The sequence below is a fragment of the Mya arenaria genome, chromosome 8 (assembly GCF_026914265.1).
Source record: "Mya arenaria isolate MELC-2E11 chromosome 8, ASM2691426v1".
Lineage (NCBI taxonomy): Eukaryota > Metazoa > Mollusca > Bivalvia > Myida > Myidae > Mya > Mya arenaria.
In genome coordinates, this window is record NC_069129.1 from 41,092,749 (window position 1) to 41,109,248 (window position 16,500).

Genomic DNA, 16,500 nt, shown 5'->3' on the forward strand with positions numbered 1-16,500 from the left:
TATATGTTTTCTAGTGATTTATAGAGATTTACCAGTGAAGTAAAAATGATATTTCACTGTTTTAGCCAGCTTTCAATTCCAAATCAAACGCAAGGGAGCACAGGGCTGGGCCACAATTTCAATGAAGTCATTTCTGAAATTACTTCTGTTTGCATACAAATTGGCACGTTTTTGTGAAAAACTACAATTTAATGTCATTTTACATTTTTATCAGGCATATAATAAACAATTTTTTTATTTGTTTTAGTGAAAAATTGCAATATATTTCACCGAATGAACATCAAAAGTAAATATTTCACTTGTGGCTATATGTCACTCTAAATTAGTGAAATAGATTACAATCTTACATTGAATTATGCAATTATCCTCTATATATATTAATTTATTTAAGCTCGATTGTGCAGACAAGTATAAGTTGATATTAATAACTCTCCACTCAAACGTTTCTTTGGAAGAAATAAGTAAAACATAAAAATAGGTCAAAAATTCATGGTCAAGGTTTATCCAAGGTCATTACGAAATTTGGTTGCATGTTGTCACCAGTCTGTTACTTAGGTAGAAATATGAACTGGTGTGCCTTGTACAATGCCAATATTGCATTTAAAGTAAGTACAGTCGAAACCTGTCCAAACCAACGAGGTTCGACTGTATATAAAAATACCTTGAGCATTTTCAAGTTTAATTCTCTGGATGCTTTAACTAATACAATTAAGAATGGCTTTGTCAACCCTTAAAAGATTGTCATCACATAAACACTATATGTAAATCAAATGATATTGAAGACAAGTATCACTTTATCTGGAAAGAGCAGACACCAACATCACTAGATCAATCTCCTGATTGTAAAAGCAAGAAAACTGCAAATGTCAGAGTAATATCTCAGTCTGACCATTCTGTACCAAGAAGCAACCTGAATGGTTATATAATTCTTTGTTTTGTTTTACAAATACTGTGATCTACTGTCATCTAGATCTACATTTGAATATATAGAACTTACTCCAGTACTGCATTTCTACTGAAAGATGCTAACCTGCATGACTGTGCAAACATGAACAATTCTACAATTTGTTGGTCGATTCAAGAGCCATAACTCTTGAGTGACAAGGTCTTCCAGGCTATTTATCACACTAAATCTTAGAAAACATGGTGACAATGTTTGGTAATTATTGTTGAACATTTGCAAAAGTAAGAGAGCATGCAGACACTGTAAATACTTTATTATTTTTTGTAAAACTCAAGGGCCATAAAATCTGAAGTGACAAAGACGGACGAGCTATCAAATTTGACCAATTTATTTTGCCATTTTACAAAGTGCCCAAGTTTCGTGATGATTGATCTACATTTGCCAAAGTCTGAGAGTGGACACTGTAAATAATTTGAATTTTTGTTAAGCCAGGGGCCATAAATCTGGAGGGATTGAGCTAATAAAAAAATGTCTGTACCTTTAAAGACTATAATATGACATAAATGAACAAGAGAACCTAAAGTGGCTACCTGGCAGCAATGCTCGTCTGTATTTGGGCCGATAATGGGCATAACTCAACAATTATTAACATCAGAGTGATAAGCCTTGTTACTCATGTTTGTATTATCTCAGGCAATTTATCTGGCAATATTTACACCTCAACAATGAACTACCTTTTGGCAATTGTGGTTATTATCTGATGAATGCAACATCTTCGGATATGTTCGGATCACAATTCATTGCATAACAATATACATGAAATTTTTTGATCTTGTTTTTATTGAGTCAGCAGGTCCCGTAAAATATAATCGACATTTTAAGAAGTGTTAATTTATGATATGTTGAATGTATTGTTGCCATAAGTGTTTCAATTTTACGTTTAAAAGTGATTTTAAGTGGTTGATCTTTTCCCGCAATATTGTGACGTCATTTGATAAAATGTTTACATTACAGTCGGGTCGTTCTATTTACAGAATGGGTAAGAAATGTATGTATGTATGTATTTCTTTAGACCTTGCGGTCAAGGATAACCCGAGAAAGTGCAAGCACTTATTTCCAACGGGGTCCTTTGTTTTTGCTGAAGGGACAGCACGCTGAAGAGACAGGTGGGATACAAGGAAGTCCGGGTGCGATACCCTAGCTCATTTTCAAAGAGACCCCTTGGTTCTTTTACGTGCTTTTTTTAAGTACCGATACACAAGGTTCAACTTTCCTGGTACTGAGTACACCACTTTTCCAAGCACTACCCTTTAAATGCTGTGTGCCAAGCAAGGGAGCTACTTTTACAACTTTTTAACGTCTTTTGGTATGACGCGGCCAGGGATCGAACCCATGACCTCCCGCTCCGTAGGCCGATGCTTAACCACAAGGCCACAGAGAGGATAACTAAAATATTTTTTTAAATGAAATGATTTTTTTTTTTTTAACAATTCTTGAATAAAATAATGAACTATTGGTGTAAATATAAGTAATGAATTGCGGGATTAATGTCATTATCTGGGTATGAACGCATTTGGGCTGGTCAAAGTGTGTGGAGTCCTGCAATTCATTCCTTAAATAATAAAGTTTCATTGATTATCTTGCCCTAATGGCAAAGGTTCAGGGTTTTGCATGATGCCGATGCCACCAATACAAAGGCCATGACAATATCATGACTTTTTTCTTCCAAATATAGAGCCATTTAGCATACACACATTGTCCAATCAAAATCATTTCAAAAGCTCCTGTTATCATTTATAAGTCTCAGAAGTTTTGGCTCAAATTTGGTATAATTCCTGCGAGAGCATAAAATCCGTTTCTAATACTTTGCATAGACAATACATTATCTTTGTAGACAAAATTTGCATGCGTCATAAAGCCCATTATAGAATTAAGCTGAGCACATGTTGGTTTGGAAATTGACTTTCTACTGATGTCACCGATTATATTCCTTTTCGCTGATCTGATTATTTATGCAAGTGGACCTCAAAAACAATTACGATGATCAATGACAACATTAGCCGTATATTGGTCCTGTCTCTCCACAAATCCCCATTACAACAATACATTTTATGCATTTTTGATGAAAAATATATCAAAATCTAATTCCTTTTTGGTCATTAGGGAACTTTAACGCCACGGAGAATGGTGTAAGGCTAATTGACTTGATATAAGTCGGCAGAAACAAATACAGCCATTGTGAATAATCTTTGCTAATTTGGTTTGCGTTTTGCGGCCTCTCTGAAAATTATGACTGATATAGAAATTACATATGAAGAAATATTATGGCAATTATTGGCCATTTCTTAACCATAGATTTTTCACGAGACAGATAAAAACACTAAAATGGTAATCTACATTGGAACCCAGGTTCTCATCAATGAAAAGGTTGACCATACTTGGCATTAATATATTTAGTACAGTCCCTAAAGGTAATTGTGTTCATTTAAGAAGTTCATTTTCAGTGAGGATGGACAGCAGCCATGCATTAAGTGAACAGTTTGCGGCGAATGTTTACTGTTTGGTTCCCAGCTTGCAGTGTACGCGATGCGTTGCAACAGGGATACAAAACAAAACGTTTGCTAGCATTTTGTTAACGCTTATGCCTTACTGAATGTTTGAAGTAAGTTATGTACATTTGTATAACAAAGTGCCGATAAGGATCACCAAAGGTCAAGTTCGTCTTTTGAAGGTCGGAATGTGAAAAAGTGCTAAAAAATCAGATATTTAGTTTTAGCTATGAAAAACTTCAACCAAACTTTTTATGTTGAAGGCCATAATTTGTATTTAGGATAATATGGTGTTATTTAACCTAATTAAGTGATGGCTGTTGACAACTGTCTGAAGTATCAAGCCAACTGAATGGAACCCAGGGTATATAAAAATTAGTGAAAATCCAATCTTGCTCTAACTGGACACAATGTGCCCTAAATCTTTAACCTAAGTTTCTAAGTCAATCAGGGGCCATAATTTGTATTAAGTATGAAATGGTGTTATGTAACTTAATTGTAAGGTGGCTGTCAATAATTGTGTGAAGTACTATGTCAATTGAATGAAGAGAACCGAAGGTTATTTGTAAAAATCCCATCTGACCCTAAAACATGACACAATGTGCCCTAAAACCTTAACCTAAGTTCCCTAAGTCGATCAGGGGCCATAATTTGTATTTAGAATAATATAAAGTAATGTAACCGCATTGTGTGATGGTCTTGAGCAACTGTGAATAGTCTTAAGTAATTGTGTGAAGGGTATTGGAGTTTATAATAGTTGGAAATGCCAACTTGCCGTTAAACTTAAACTGAGTGCCGACGCAGACTTAAGCAGCAAGGCCTCCTTATTCTTCAAATAGTCAAGCTAATAACAACAACAAAAACACAGAATAAAACTAAATAATGCTGAAATGGAATTTTGTGCAAAGCCCTCTAATTTTTTTCAATTAGAAAATTATAATCCATCATTTATCATCCCATTGGTGGCCAACGTGAGCGCAAACACTAGAATTGTATTTAATTTTGAGCATTCTTTTAAACACAAAAAATTATTTCAAATCAATCATAGTCAGTGCACTTTCCTTTGAAATGTTTGTTTGAGAAAATTTTCCAAAATCTTTCCCCATGTTCCTCGTACAACCCAATTAAGGAATTCTAGGCTGTCGCTATGAATTCCATTAAGAAATCACCATAAAAGCATATCATCAATTAAATGTAGAGACTCGATGGCCCTCTGTTAATTTTATTTGTCAGAGTTCCAAGTTACAGATTTATCCGTTCATGCAAAATGACAGCCGAATCGCTCCCAAAACTTGATTAAGAATTATGCAATGGCTAGTGTTTGGCGTTATTCAATTACAGGTTTTATAAAACTATGTCACATGTTTGCGTTTTATGAAGATGGATCATCGATGCAGAACCAAGTCATGTTTAATGCCCAAATAAAGGTACTGATCTTTCTCTTTAAAGATTCACTTCAAAATATGAGAACTTAGTGTTTCATCTGACGTCTCTGCAAATTATGGGATCGTCAGACAGATTCTGAAAGCTTTCAAAGGAAAAAACAGTAAAGCTCCATTAAATTATTAATCTGTTTTATTAATTGGCTCATTTAGTCAGTGGTTTGCACAATCACATGTATTGGCCATAATAGAGACATTTTGTGCCAATACTATGCTAATTATATAGATGGCTGCACCTAGCATATGCTGATTTAATGGTTTAGTAAAGTAAAAAAAAAAAACAACACTTAACTATAACTTCTTTAGCGTTAAAAAAATAATTGTTTGCTTCCATTTACCAGATGAACCTCCCAACCCTTGACTGATTTGCCATAGTGTGGAATTTTTGTCGTAATTTCCTGGAAAAGTGCATTTTTTAAGTGAAAATGTTCAAATTTGACCATGTTATATTTAATTACTAATAGAAATATACCCTGATATAGGTCGTTTTGGAACAGAATCCTGGTTATCAAAAAAAGAAGAAGAAAATGAAAGAAAAAAGTTATGCCTACCAACCCTATTTTTTTGGAGTTTTTTTGAAAGCCTTAGCTATAATTATACTTTAGACAGAAAAATTCTTGATTGTCAAACTCAATGATCACATTCTTAATAACTTTCAGGTAATATGATTCTTTCACACACACTTACGGCACGCACGCATATATATATATATATATATAAAAATACATATATGTGTCGTCTGTGCTTTAATGCTTGGCCTTGAGCCATGATAGTTTGGTTTGTGGTCACTATGGGTTATATCCAGTTCCGGTATCAACACAAGTCCACATTCTTGCATTTCATCACGCTTTTGAGAGAGATTTAAAGAACATAATGTAGTAATACTTGTACACAATCATTGTAAAATAAACAAGCCTAATGCATAAGGTAGCAGGCTCATAATTAAGCACCAATGAAGATGCATAATATTACAGGATGTTTAATTTTTGGCAATCTTTCGAAATTTAATCAAACAGAACAAAATCAGGATCCATATTAACTTACATATGTCTTACGTCCGAGTTTGATACTCAAAGTTAAATCTTCAATTTATGTTAAATTGCTATTTGGAGAGTAACAATGGTCAAAATTGTAACACGTATATGTTACATATGACAGGTTTGAATACTATATCAAGCATCATACTCCGTCAAACTCACTATTATATTGAAGATATTTTACAAGGTTTTAAAATCAACTTTTCTGAGCCCAAGTCTCAAACTTAGACTCGGGATAAAAGTGAAGATGGGCCCTGCATGGACTTATTCAAGAACATTTTCAGTCTAAATTTGACACTCAGGCTTAGAAAACTGTAATATTAATGCACAAGTCAATTGTAACCACCTTACCTAGGGTCCCTGGGGTGCGGTTGCTTTGGGCGGGGATTTTACCAGCATTTTGTCCCTGCAGGGCGGGGATTTTACCTGGGCTTGACTGGACCGAAAGTCAAAGTCCCCGCTATTCTCCAAAAACGGGGGGGGGGGGGGGGGGGGGGGGGGGGGGGGGGGGGGGCAGTGGTTACAACTGACTGATGCATAAATGTTTCATTTATATATATTATAACCAATTTTTACAATAGATGTGTGCTTGATTGTAAAAAAGACAAATAATTCTTGTAACAGCAATTTTCACCATATTTTATCCTTTAACATCGTTTTAACAACAAAATTAAAGTTTTGCATTTCTGAGCCTGAATCTCAAACTCAGACTCAGGGGGTTAGCAAATATGGGCCCTGAATTTCCAACAAAATCTAGCTCACTGATACGATCTCTTAATGTCAAAACATTTTTTGCTTTTTAAAGAAATCCATTTCCCTTCATTTGTGTCAAGTCCCCACCATGTTTAATATACTTAGATATTATAAACAACAATAATCGCAATACTCTAATGCATCTTTCTTAAATAATTGAAAGGTAACAAGATTTTTTTTTAAGGAAAACCATACCCCAAGGGTTCGCAAAAAGGCAGGACAATGCTTTAGGAAACCTTTTCGACATTAAGTTCATTTCGTGTAAGTCTATGGAGACTTGTTTCATGCTGTTGAGATTTTAATTGGACACATGATTGTCTTAATTTCACGGGGGAACTTGACTGGATTTTTGTTAAAAGTTCTTGAACAATCAGTAAATGGATTAAGAAACATTTTGATGATAAACTGAAATTATTTCTTCCGTAATTTTGATCGCCAGAATGTTTTTGGAACATTGAAATTCACACATTTTCAGACTGACGCATTTAAATATTTATAGAATACATTTTAAAACTTTTAAAATATGAGAGCTCTACTTACATGTAACACGGTTTGGGAATTATCCTTAAACAACAGATAAAACCCACATATTTTGCCTTCAAAATTTAATGGCATAAGATTAACAATGCGGTATCACATATACCAGTAAAAGCACGCTGACTTTTTGCTCAAAATAGTCCTTAAGGCATAGAATTTTTTTTGTTGGCTTTCAGTAACATCCCACACCCCCATAAAAGTAGGGCAGGTAGAGAATTTTTCCTTTTTTTGGGAGGTTGGGGGGGGGGGGGGGCAAATAGTTTAGAATTATTGACATGCCGGTTTTAATAATTCAGTAGATATTTTTTTAAGGTAAACTTGCCATGTTCAAATGACATGGTGTTCTTTTTTTGAAAGCATGAATTTGATTTGACCATGGTAATACCACAGTCAATAGAATAAAGCCTTTCAAAGATTGTCTGAAGTCTATATCAACTGGGTTCTTTTGATTTTATAAAACGTAAAAGGCTTCAATATAGGTTTATTCCCTTTCAAAACTCCTCAATTTGGTAAAATATACAATTATCAAAATATATATGGAAAAAACCCACAGCTGTTCACAGGTTCGGCAGCTTTTAGTAGGCTACATAGTAGGGTTACCCAAAACAAACACATTTTTTGCTTTGCCTACACAAAATCTGACTTGAAATCAAGTTAAAGAAGATTAGCTGCAAGTACAATGTTGCTAAAGGCAATCCTTAATATACTGTTAAATGCATTAAAAGTTAAAATATTATCTCTCTAAAGCCAAAACCTTTTGTCCACTTTTATAAATGTCTAATTCTTAATAATGCATAAATCTTCAAAATATTTCATTATCCAAAAAGACAAGATCTCATAAATATCTGTAAGGTATTGTCCAACAGGAAAGCCATAAAAGGACAACATTGACTAGTATGCCACTTTAATAATACATAGTCCATTCATGGATTTTCCTAATTAAACTTCAAATGTCAAAGCTTAAAAACTTCTCCGAACCCTAGTCAGTATCAAGGAGTTGAAGACAGATAAATTTAAACAGTCTAACCTTGTTGTCCAACAACCTGTTTTTAAAAGACACCTACTTCTGTTAAAAGTACATGTATTAAATGGCACCTCTCTAATGCAGCCGCAGCTATTTATCTTTGATCCAATGAAGCAATACCAGAATGCTTTAACCGACACTTGTAAAAGTCCCTACAAGCTAATCATTTCCTGACACTTGACACCTACATCGATTTCACAGCTTTTATTTTTAGAACGCTGGTTTTCCAAGTTGCGACTTTGTAACACAGAACAATACAGAAATCTTATTAAATCGGAAATTTTTGTCAACTAATCACATTACTGAATGGTTTAAGACACTGACTGTATACCTTGGTTTCATTCAGTACGTGTAATGGTGACTGCTACTAAGTTATAGTTAGATCACATGAACTAAAATCTTAATGATTAAGAATTGGTGAAGTGAGCGTAGCAACTTAGAATACAACCTCATTGGCTTACGCATTGTCAACGCAAAATCTGACACAGGGATTGTGTATTGGATGAGTGGCAGTTGGTGGATCTTTAAAAACCCGGGAAAGTTGAAATTCTTAATTAATTAGCCTATTACTTAATGCTTGCATATCTGCAATTTCATAAAAAAAGTAAATAAAGGTTGTATTATAAAGCATATTGGCACTCTCAATTGCAAACATACAATATAAAAAATTAAGCCCTTATAACCCGAAACTACTGCTCTGACGTTATAGATGGATTTTTTTTTTTAATTTTGATTTTTTCTGGAAAAATATTGGCAAAACTGATGTGTCAGTATAATTTCAAAGTATAAACCAAAAGAACTGTTTAGAACACATGGTCACAAAAACTGGCCTCCCATCTGCTGGCCACCTCTTGATTATGCTGACAGACTTGTCTTAATGATAGCTGTTTCCCAAAGGTTTAAAACTCAGGTTAGACTGTAGACAAGGAGAGAAAAGGACTATTTAATTCAATTTCTTTCGAGACACATGGACCCCCTTTAGTATGGTACCACAGCTTAGTCATAATAGCCTTCCTTATTCTTCAAATATTGTGGTTAAGGAGATGAGTGAACAAGTTCATTTACATCACATACATCCGTGGGCGGATCCAGGATTTTAGGTGGCAGGGCATGCGCCAACTTCCCCAGGAACCAAAAAATAGACTCCCAAATATGTAACCCCCCCCCCCCCCCACCCCCCGACCTCCCTTTCAATCCGGTAGTCTACCTGTAGTTGTAGGGAAATGATTTTTTTGGCAGCAATGGATACACTGATCAAACGGCTTCATTATTACATGTTGATGTCAAGCCTCTGTTTACATGGCTTTGTTTTCATGTGTCACATATGCTTATTATACAGGCTGCAATGCACTAGAAATGTCATCAGAGGGTACATTTCCGGCCTAAGTTTTCAGAAATTTACGTAGTCATAAAATATAAATATATTTATGTAAAGTGAATTAAACATGTCACATAATACAGATTAGATACATGCATTGTCAATATGTAGATATGAATAATTTGTCATATCTGAATTTTTTTATACAAAATAAAAAATATTTATGGATGGATAATGTTTGAAAAAATGTTCTGGGGTATCACACAATAATCCCCTACTAGATTCAAGCCCTGATAAACAAAACTAATCTGGGTCACGCATTGAAGTTTTGCTCTCAACCTTATAAAGTGGTCCCTTCACAATAAATAGTGCTATATTGTTCGTTAACATCATTAACTTTATTGAAGATCTACAGTGTAGGACACTTTGCCCAAAAACTATTTAGAACAGTTTCACAAGGCTCGACTTTCAATTTCGTAGAACTTGCACCCTGAACCAGACTTCCCGAAAGTTAAAAAACAGTGTCAGACATACAGTCTGACAAGACACAAAAACCTGTCAGCCCTAAAGAAAATCTGTCGGAGCAAAACAGATGGAACAATAACAAAGAAAAAACAAGCTTCTATTTGGTACATTTTTTCATCTTGGATTGTTCAGTCCCCTCTTTGCCATTGTAAAATTGTAACGATGCCTTGTGTGAACAAATGGCAGTTACTTACAATGTTACAAGCACAGCAATTGAATTTTTATCGGCACTGTGCCAAAAGCAACCAATGAAAACATGTGTTACCATTTATTAACACATAAATGCTAAAACCCAGTTACAGGGCCTTAATGTTAAAACCTGCACCAGTCAATTGTAACATGGCCCCCCACAGGTCCGGGAGTATTTCAGGGATAGCCGGGAAAATGGGCTGTGTTTTTACCTTCCTGGTGGCCCGCAGTGCTGTGTGAATGCTGTGGTTTTGACTTTGCACCAAAAATAGCCGAGTATGGGCCTTACCTAGGGTCCCTGGGGCATTTCGCAGGGATTTTATCAGCATCCGCCCCTGCGGGGTTGGGATTTTACCTGGGCTTGGCTGGACCGAAAGGCAATGTCCCCGGTATACACAGGACCTGGTAGGGGGGTGGTTACAATTGACTAGTGCATTAAATTCAGACCCATTACTGTTCAGCAATTGTCAGACTGGATCAAAATTTGCCGGTCATTTCTGTCGGCCCTACGGTTTTTGGAAAGTCTGCTTTCTGAAGGTGCCAGTATAAGTGTGAAATCCAACTTTAGTGATCATGTCACTTTTAAAACAAACAGCAACACTTTCTGCTATTTTACCAGTTTTTTGCTAGCATTGCCATATGGCATGTTCCTCTCCACTATATTTCACGGAAAAAAATAAGCGTATGTTGTTTCTATCTGGGAAATTAAAGTAGACATGTTTAATGGTTAAAATAGGTGAGAGTGGTCTAGTGGTATAGTTGTCCATTATTTTCCATTAGTCAAGAGGTTGTGGGTTCGTTTCCTGCTGAGGAGCTCTCTCATGGTCTCCCAAAATAGAAATCTGTACTGGTTTCTACTAGGGAACAGACTAGAGCATGATTATATAAGCTTTCAGCTCTTGTCACAATCAAGCTAAAAGTATATATATAAATAAGTATAAACTTAACTAACTAAAACATACACTGTACCTTTTCTTCTAATATTTAATTGTGAAAGAGGAAAACAATGTACATGAATGTTTCTTTGAATAAATATATTATTAGATGTCATAACTTCAACCTTCTTGACCCATGTTTGGTACATATGCATGTACATAAATGTATGTTATTGATAATGCTTCCCACACCCATCCACTTCTCCACCCTCTAACTTTCAGTTTTTTCTTCATGTCTCTTTTATACACTAATACAAGAAAACAATGCTTAACAGTATTCTGACAGTCTATTAAATGAAGATCATTTAACTATTCAATATATTACTCAATATACTGTTTGCCATGATTTGTTGCATTTTCATGAATCACTTTGTTCAATTCATTGATTTCCGGTTTGCATAAATTACGCGATAAAAGACTTCTTTAAGGTTGTCATGGTTCAAAATTTCATACAATAGTAATAATTAATGCATGTGACGTGTAAGTGTTAGTAAAAAATCCCAGGGGACAGAATGTAGCTCATAATTTCAGAAAATATGTACCGGCAACCTGTCATGAAGTCAGTCAGCGGCCATTTGCAATTTCTCCCAGCATGCCGTTTCGCGCCGTCTGTCAAAATTTGTGATCGGTGTGTGTTATTATTTATTTTTCGTCTCAAGGAGCATTGTTGGTTTTGTTGTAACGATACCAAAACATTTTTTGTATATCATGTTGTTAAATAGATTACCTATGTACGGTTGTCACTTTCTTTTATGTCTGAATAACTGTATATTGCTCCCAAATGTAACAGTATCCGGACAATTGCTTTGTCCAAAACTCCAGACATAATATCTGATTAAACAACACTTGCAGTCAATAAATACCAGTAAATATAAGAACAGCCGGTTGATAATGTTCCTTAAATATTTTGAAAACTGTTTGTTATTTATATCTATCTTTTTCAGGTGTAAGTATATATACAAATACATGTAGGCACCCATGAGTTTTTGACTAGTGTTTTTCTATTAAGCATCATTTCTTAGTTACACTCAGAGGCGCTGGAGCTGGGGGGCGGGGGGGGGGGCAGTAGCCTCCCCAATATGTGGCTTGATTATGACCAATGGAGAAAAAAAACAACTTATAATTTAGCTACAGCCTGGTCATTTATTGCCAATGTGTAAAAGTTGCTATCATCTGTGACCATGGAAACGACTGTGACAGGGTATGGGAAATTAATGACACGTTTATCAATATTGAGGCAATCAGCGGTCATCAAAGATTAGTGGAGTAAAGTATAAAAAGACAATAAGTGCATACTGCAGACGACTAATTAAGATTTTATGACATTGGTAGAGTGGAGGTTAACCAATACTATGCAGTGTTAACTTCCCTTTGAAGTACAGTCCTTATGGGAGATTACTGTGAAGATGTCATATCATCAAATAATTAATAGCTCCTTTTCACCCATCAAAAAGTAAACAAGATGCAGACTAGCAATAATTTGTTGTCAAAAGCAATTGTTTTTAACAAAACACAGTATCCCCATGATTATGAATGAAATGTTACAACTTGGATAATAAAACAAAACTCTTTGAAACTCTTACTTCCAATCTTTGAAAAAAACAATCAGTTAAGAACTTTTTAACATACTGTTTTGAAAACAACAACATTATATTTAAGTCGCCATACAATTTGTCTGATGTTAGGTTCTTTGGGTGGTCAGGGGAGCAGTTTGTTGGCAATCTACTCCCAAAGTTTTAGAGACATCACTTTGATATCTTGGTCCACATTTAATATCTCCATGATGGGTAGTATTGTGGTGTAATCACCCATGTTCATCCCATCGTTTTATAAGATTTTACACTTTTTGCTATATTTGACTTTGTGGAGCTAAATGCTATCACAGTTTTGAATTTATTACTCTGAAACTTGGTACTCATTTTCACTATGATGTGTTGTAGAACTTGTCCACTAGCAGATGCGGGATGGGATGGGGTGGGGGAGCCCATCGTGCGCTCCCCTTAAAATTGTCTAAGTTTTCTTTTTATTTTGATACAGGAGAAAAAGTAATAAAATATGCCCTAAATGCACCATTTTGGACTGGAAATGGTGGAAAAAAAACCTGCCAACATTTCAAACCAAATGAATTTCAGTTCTGATGGAGGGGCGCAAATCAAAAGGCCCAAAGTTACGCCCCCTCTAACTTAAACTTCGGGACCAGCTTCTGTTGTCTGACACCCGTTGCACTAGTTTTGTGGACACATTGACACCTAGCTTCATATCAGCTTATGGAGGGAACTACTCCCTCATAGTAAGTCCTATCACTCTGATACTTGTTCTACATTATCACCATGATGGGTAGAAATGCAAGCATATTTTTTGTTGAACTTGGCCAACTCTTCCTTGAGTAATGTCACCATGAACAACATTTTTACACTTAGGCATTTTTTGAGTTTGTGAAGCGAACGCCTCCCACAGTTTTTGAGATATCACTAGAGATATTTGATATTATAATATCTGTCATGTGTTTTCATTCGGGATCGAAAAATCCGACCCGAGGGCACCTGCATTGCCAGGTAACGAGGCTTGCCGAGTTACAGGCTATGCAGCGTACCCGAGGGACGGATTTTTCGATCCGGAACGGACACACATGATAGATATTTTTTCTAGCATACCTTGAATTACACTTTTTTTTGAAAAATGCATAGAAAAGCGCAGTTTTGTAAATTTCACCAAAAAACACGTGCGATGATGTTAGCTGACGTCATGATGCGCAGTAATTTTTATTCACTGCATACGTCAAGAAGTTCCTCCAGTATCACGTTCTTTAAGGGTTATTTTGTCTTGTTTTGAAGGTGTGTTTTTGTAAAGTTATATAATAGTTATGGAACTCATCTATTGAAATCTCATAATTATGGTTACATAAAATGTAAAATAAAAGAAATGAAAAGTATTATGTCACAGCGTGTGACTCATCTGGCATGGGGGGATGCCAGATGGAGTTGTCCAGCACGTCTGAATTCACCGGAAATGCCTATCCGGTGTGCTAGAAAACATGATCATGATGATGGAAAATTATCAAGGGTTGATTTGTTAATGCTAACAACGTTGTAAACTTCACCGTTGAGAACTTTTAAATGTGAAATATATTTCATATAATTTATTCAAACAAGTAAAGCTGAAACGGTTACCTCAAATCTTATTAAAATACCGCAGATCAATTGTCTTGAATACTTTTTTGGGGAGCCACGGACCTCTCGTCTTAGAGTTATGTGCCTTGTAAGATGACATATATTGGACATTGTATTCACTGATTAGGGTTTTAGCCAAGTTTTAAAAAGGACAGGGTGTTGCAGAAAAGGGACAGGGGCTGAGGGTAAAAATGTGCACACTTTATTAGGCTATAACTTGAATATGATGAATTTGACAGAAAAGGCGGGGAATTGTGTTTAATTGAAGGTTATATTGGGTTTTAACTGCTATATATGTGTGCAGTTTGTATGTGTTTATGTCTGGATTTTGAGACCGCCACCAGGAAATTGACTTTGCCTTACTTTTTTTCAGAGGATTTTTGATGCCTGGAACATCCCTGACCCCAGGGATTTTTGACAAATTCCTCTGCTCCAGAGGTGGGATTTAGACAGTAAAGTTGCCTGGGTGTGCCCCCTTTCCCTCCTGGTTGAGCAAAGAAGGTTATTATAGGTGCGTTATAGAAGCATAAAGAGATGTATACTAGGATCACAACTTAAAGAATACATGAACTTTATGTTTTCATTACTGGTAGATATTGTGTAATTCTTCTGTAGATTAAATTTCCAGCTCGAGATTTCTCTATGGCCACCAAATTTGCCCCTTGTATCTATGAAGAGTCCTCATCGCGCAGTAACAATTAACTTGTATTTTGTTCCTGACGTACACTAATGATATGCAAATTGCTGGCATCTCGGAGGTCTGATGAACAATGATGCTGTTCCGGTAAATACTTGCATGCTACCAGATTTAATTAGTAGGCGCATAATTGCAATGTGTCACCGGCTTTTCATTAACTCTCATGGGTAATGATTTCTACGATTCCAAAGAATAACAATTCTGAATTATATTCCAGGACAAGTGAATGCTTGTAACGCTTCTAATTGAGCTGAGAATGGTCAGTGAAAAGCCACGTAGATCTCTTGACACTTCGGAAAGTGACCATTTATGCATTCAGCTACTGTGTTTATCCAGCCGTAAAATTGTTGAGCTGCTTGAATTGTCAACAGTCGGAGAGAAATGACACAAGTGATTCAAAGGCAAGAAGGCAAGATTTATTTTACATCGCACTAATTATAAAAAGTAATATAAGTTGCAGTGACAACGTTACAGATAGTTTATGAATTAATATATTATACTGGGGCTGTATTTAATATAATTTTTACCCTTTGTCATGCCCGATTGAGTCCATTCATTTCCGTTCATTTCATTGGCCAATTGATTTTACAGTCCAAACAAAAAAAATCAGATTCAAGTCTTAGATTGAAGTGAAATCTGAGTTGTTTATTAAAAACAGCCCCAGATCTAACATAACCCATGATGGCCATGAAATTGTACTTATTTCCAATGGGGTCCTTTGGTTGTTGCTAAAAAGACAGCTGAGCTGAAGAGAAGGTGTGATATACATGGAGTTTGGGAGAAATACCCTACCTCTGATTTGAAATAGACCCCTTAAGCTTGGTTCTTAATATGCCTGTTGAAGAGCACTGATCAGGACCATAACTGAGTACTCCCAAGTTTTCCCAGTATAACTCAAAGCTGAGTGCCAGGCAAGGGAGAAATTTATGCCATTTTTAGCTCGACTTTTCGAAGAATATGGAGAGCTATACTACTCACCCAAGCGTCGGCGTCGGCGTCACCCCTTGGTTAAGGTTTTGCGTGCAAGCACACATAGGTTAATATCTCAACTACTTGAGGTATTGCATTGAGACTTTATACAATGGTACTCAACCATCCAACCTACTTAATTAACCAAGTTTGATAACTCTACTTTGCATTTAATGCCAATAATAGGCCTTTATTATTTGACTTAGAAATTCTGGTTAAGGTTTTGCGTGCAAGCACACATAGGTTAATATCTCAGCAACTACTTGAGTTATTGCATTGAGACTTGATACAATGGTACTCAACCATCCAACCTACTCAATTAACCAAGTTAGATAACTCTAGTTTGCATTTAATTCAAATAATAGGCCTTTATTATTCGACTTAAAAATTCTGGTTAAGGTTTTGCGTGCAAGCACACATAGGTTAATATCTCTACAACTACTTGTGGTAT

The 16,500-nt window shown here is 35.7% G+C and overlaps 1 protein-coding gene across 1 annotated transcript in view; it reads right to left on the reverse strand.

Moving 5' to 3' along the window:
* LOC128242844 (uncharacterized) overlaps window positions 1–11,812 on the reverse strand; it is a 50,462-nt gene extending 38,650 nt beyond the window's left edge. The window contains exon 1 of the mRNA XM_052960206.1: window positions 11,756–11,812. The gene's annotated coding sequence lies outside the window, so the exon portion shown is untranslated. The remainder of the gene's footprint in view (window positions 1–11,755) is intronic.
* Window positions 11,813–16,500: the final 4,688 nt, after the last annotated feature.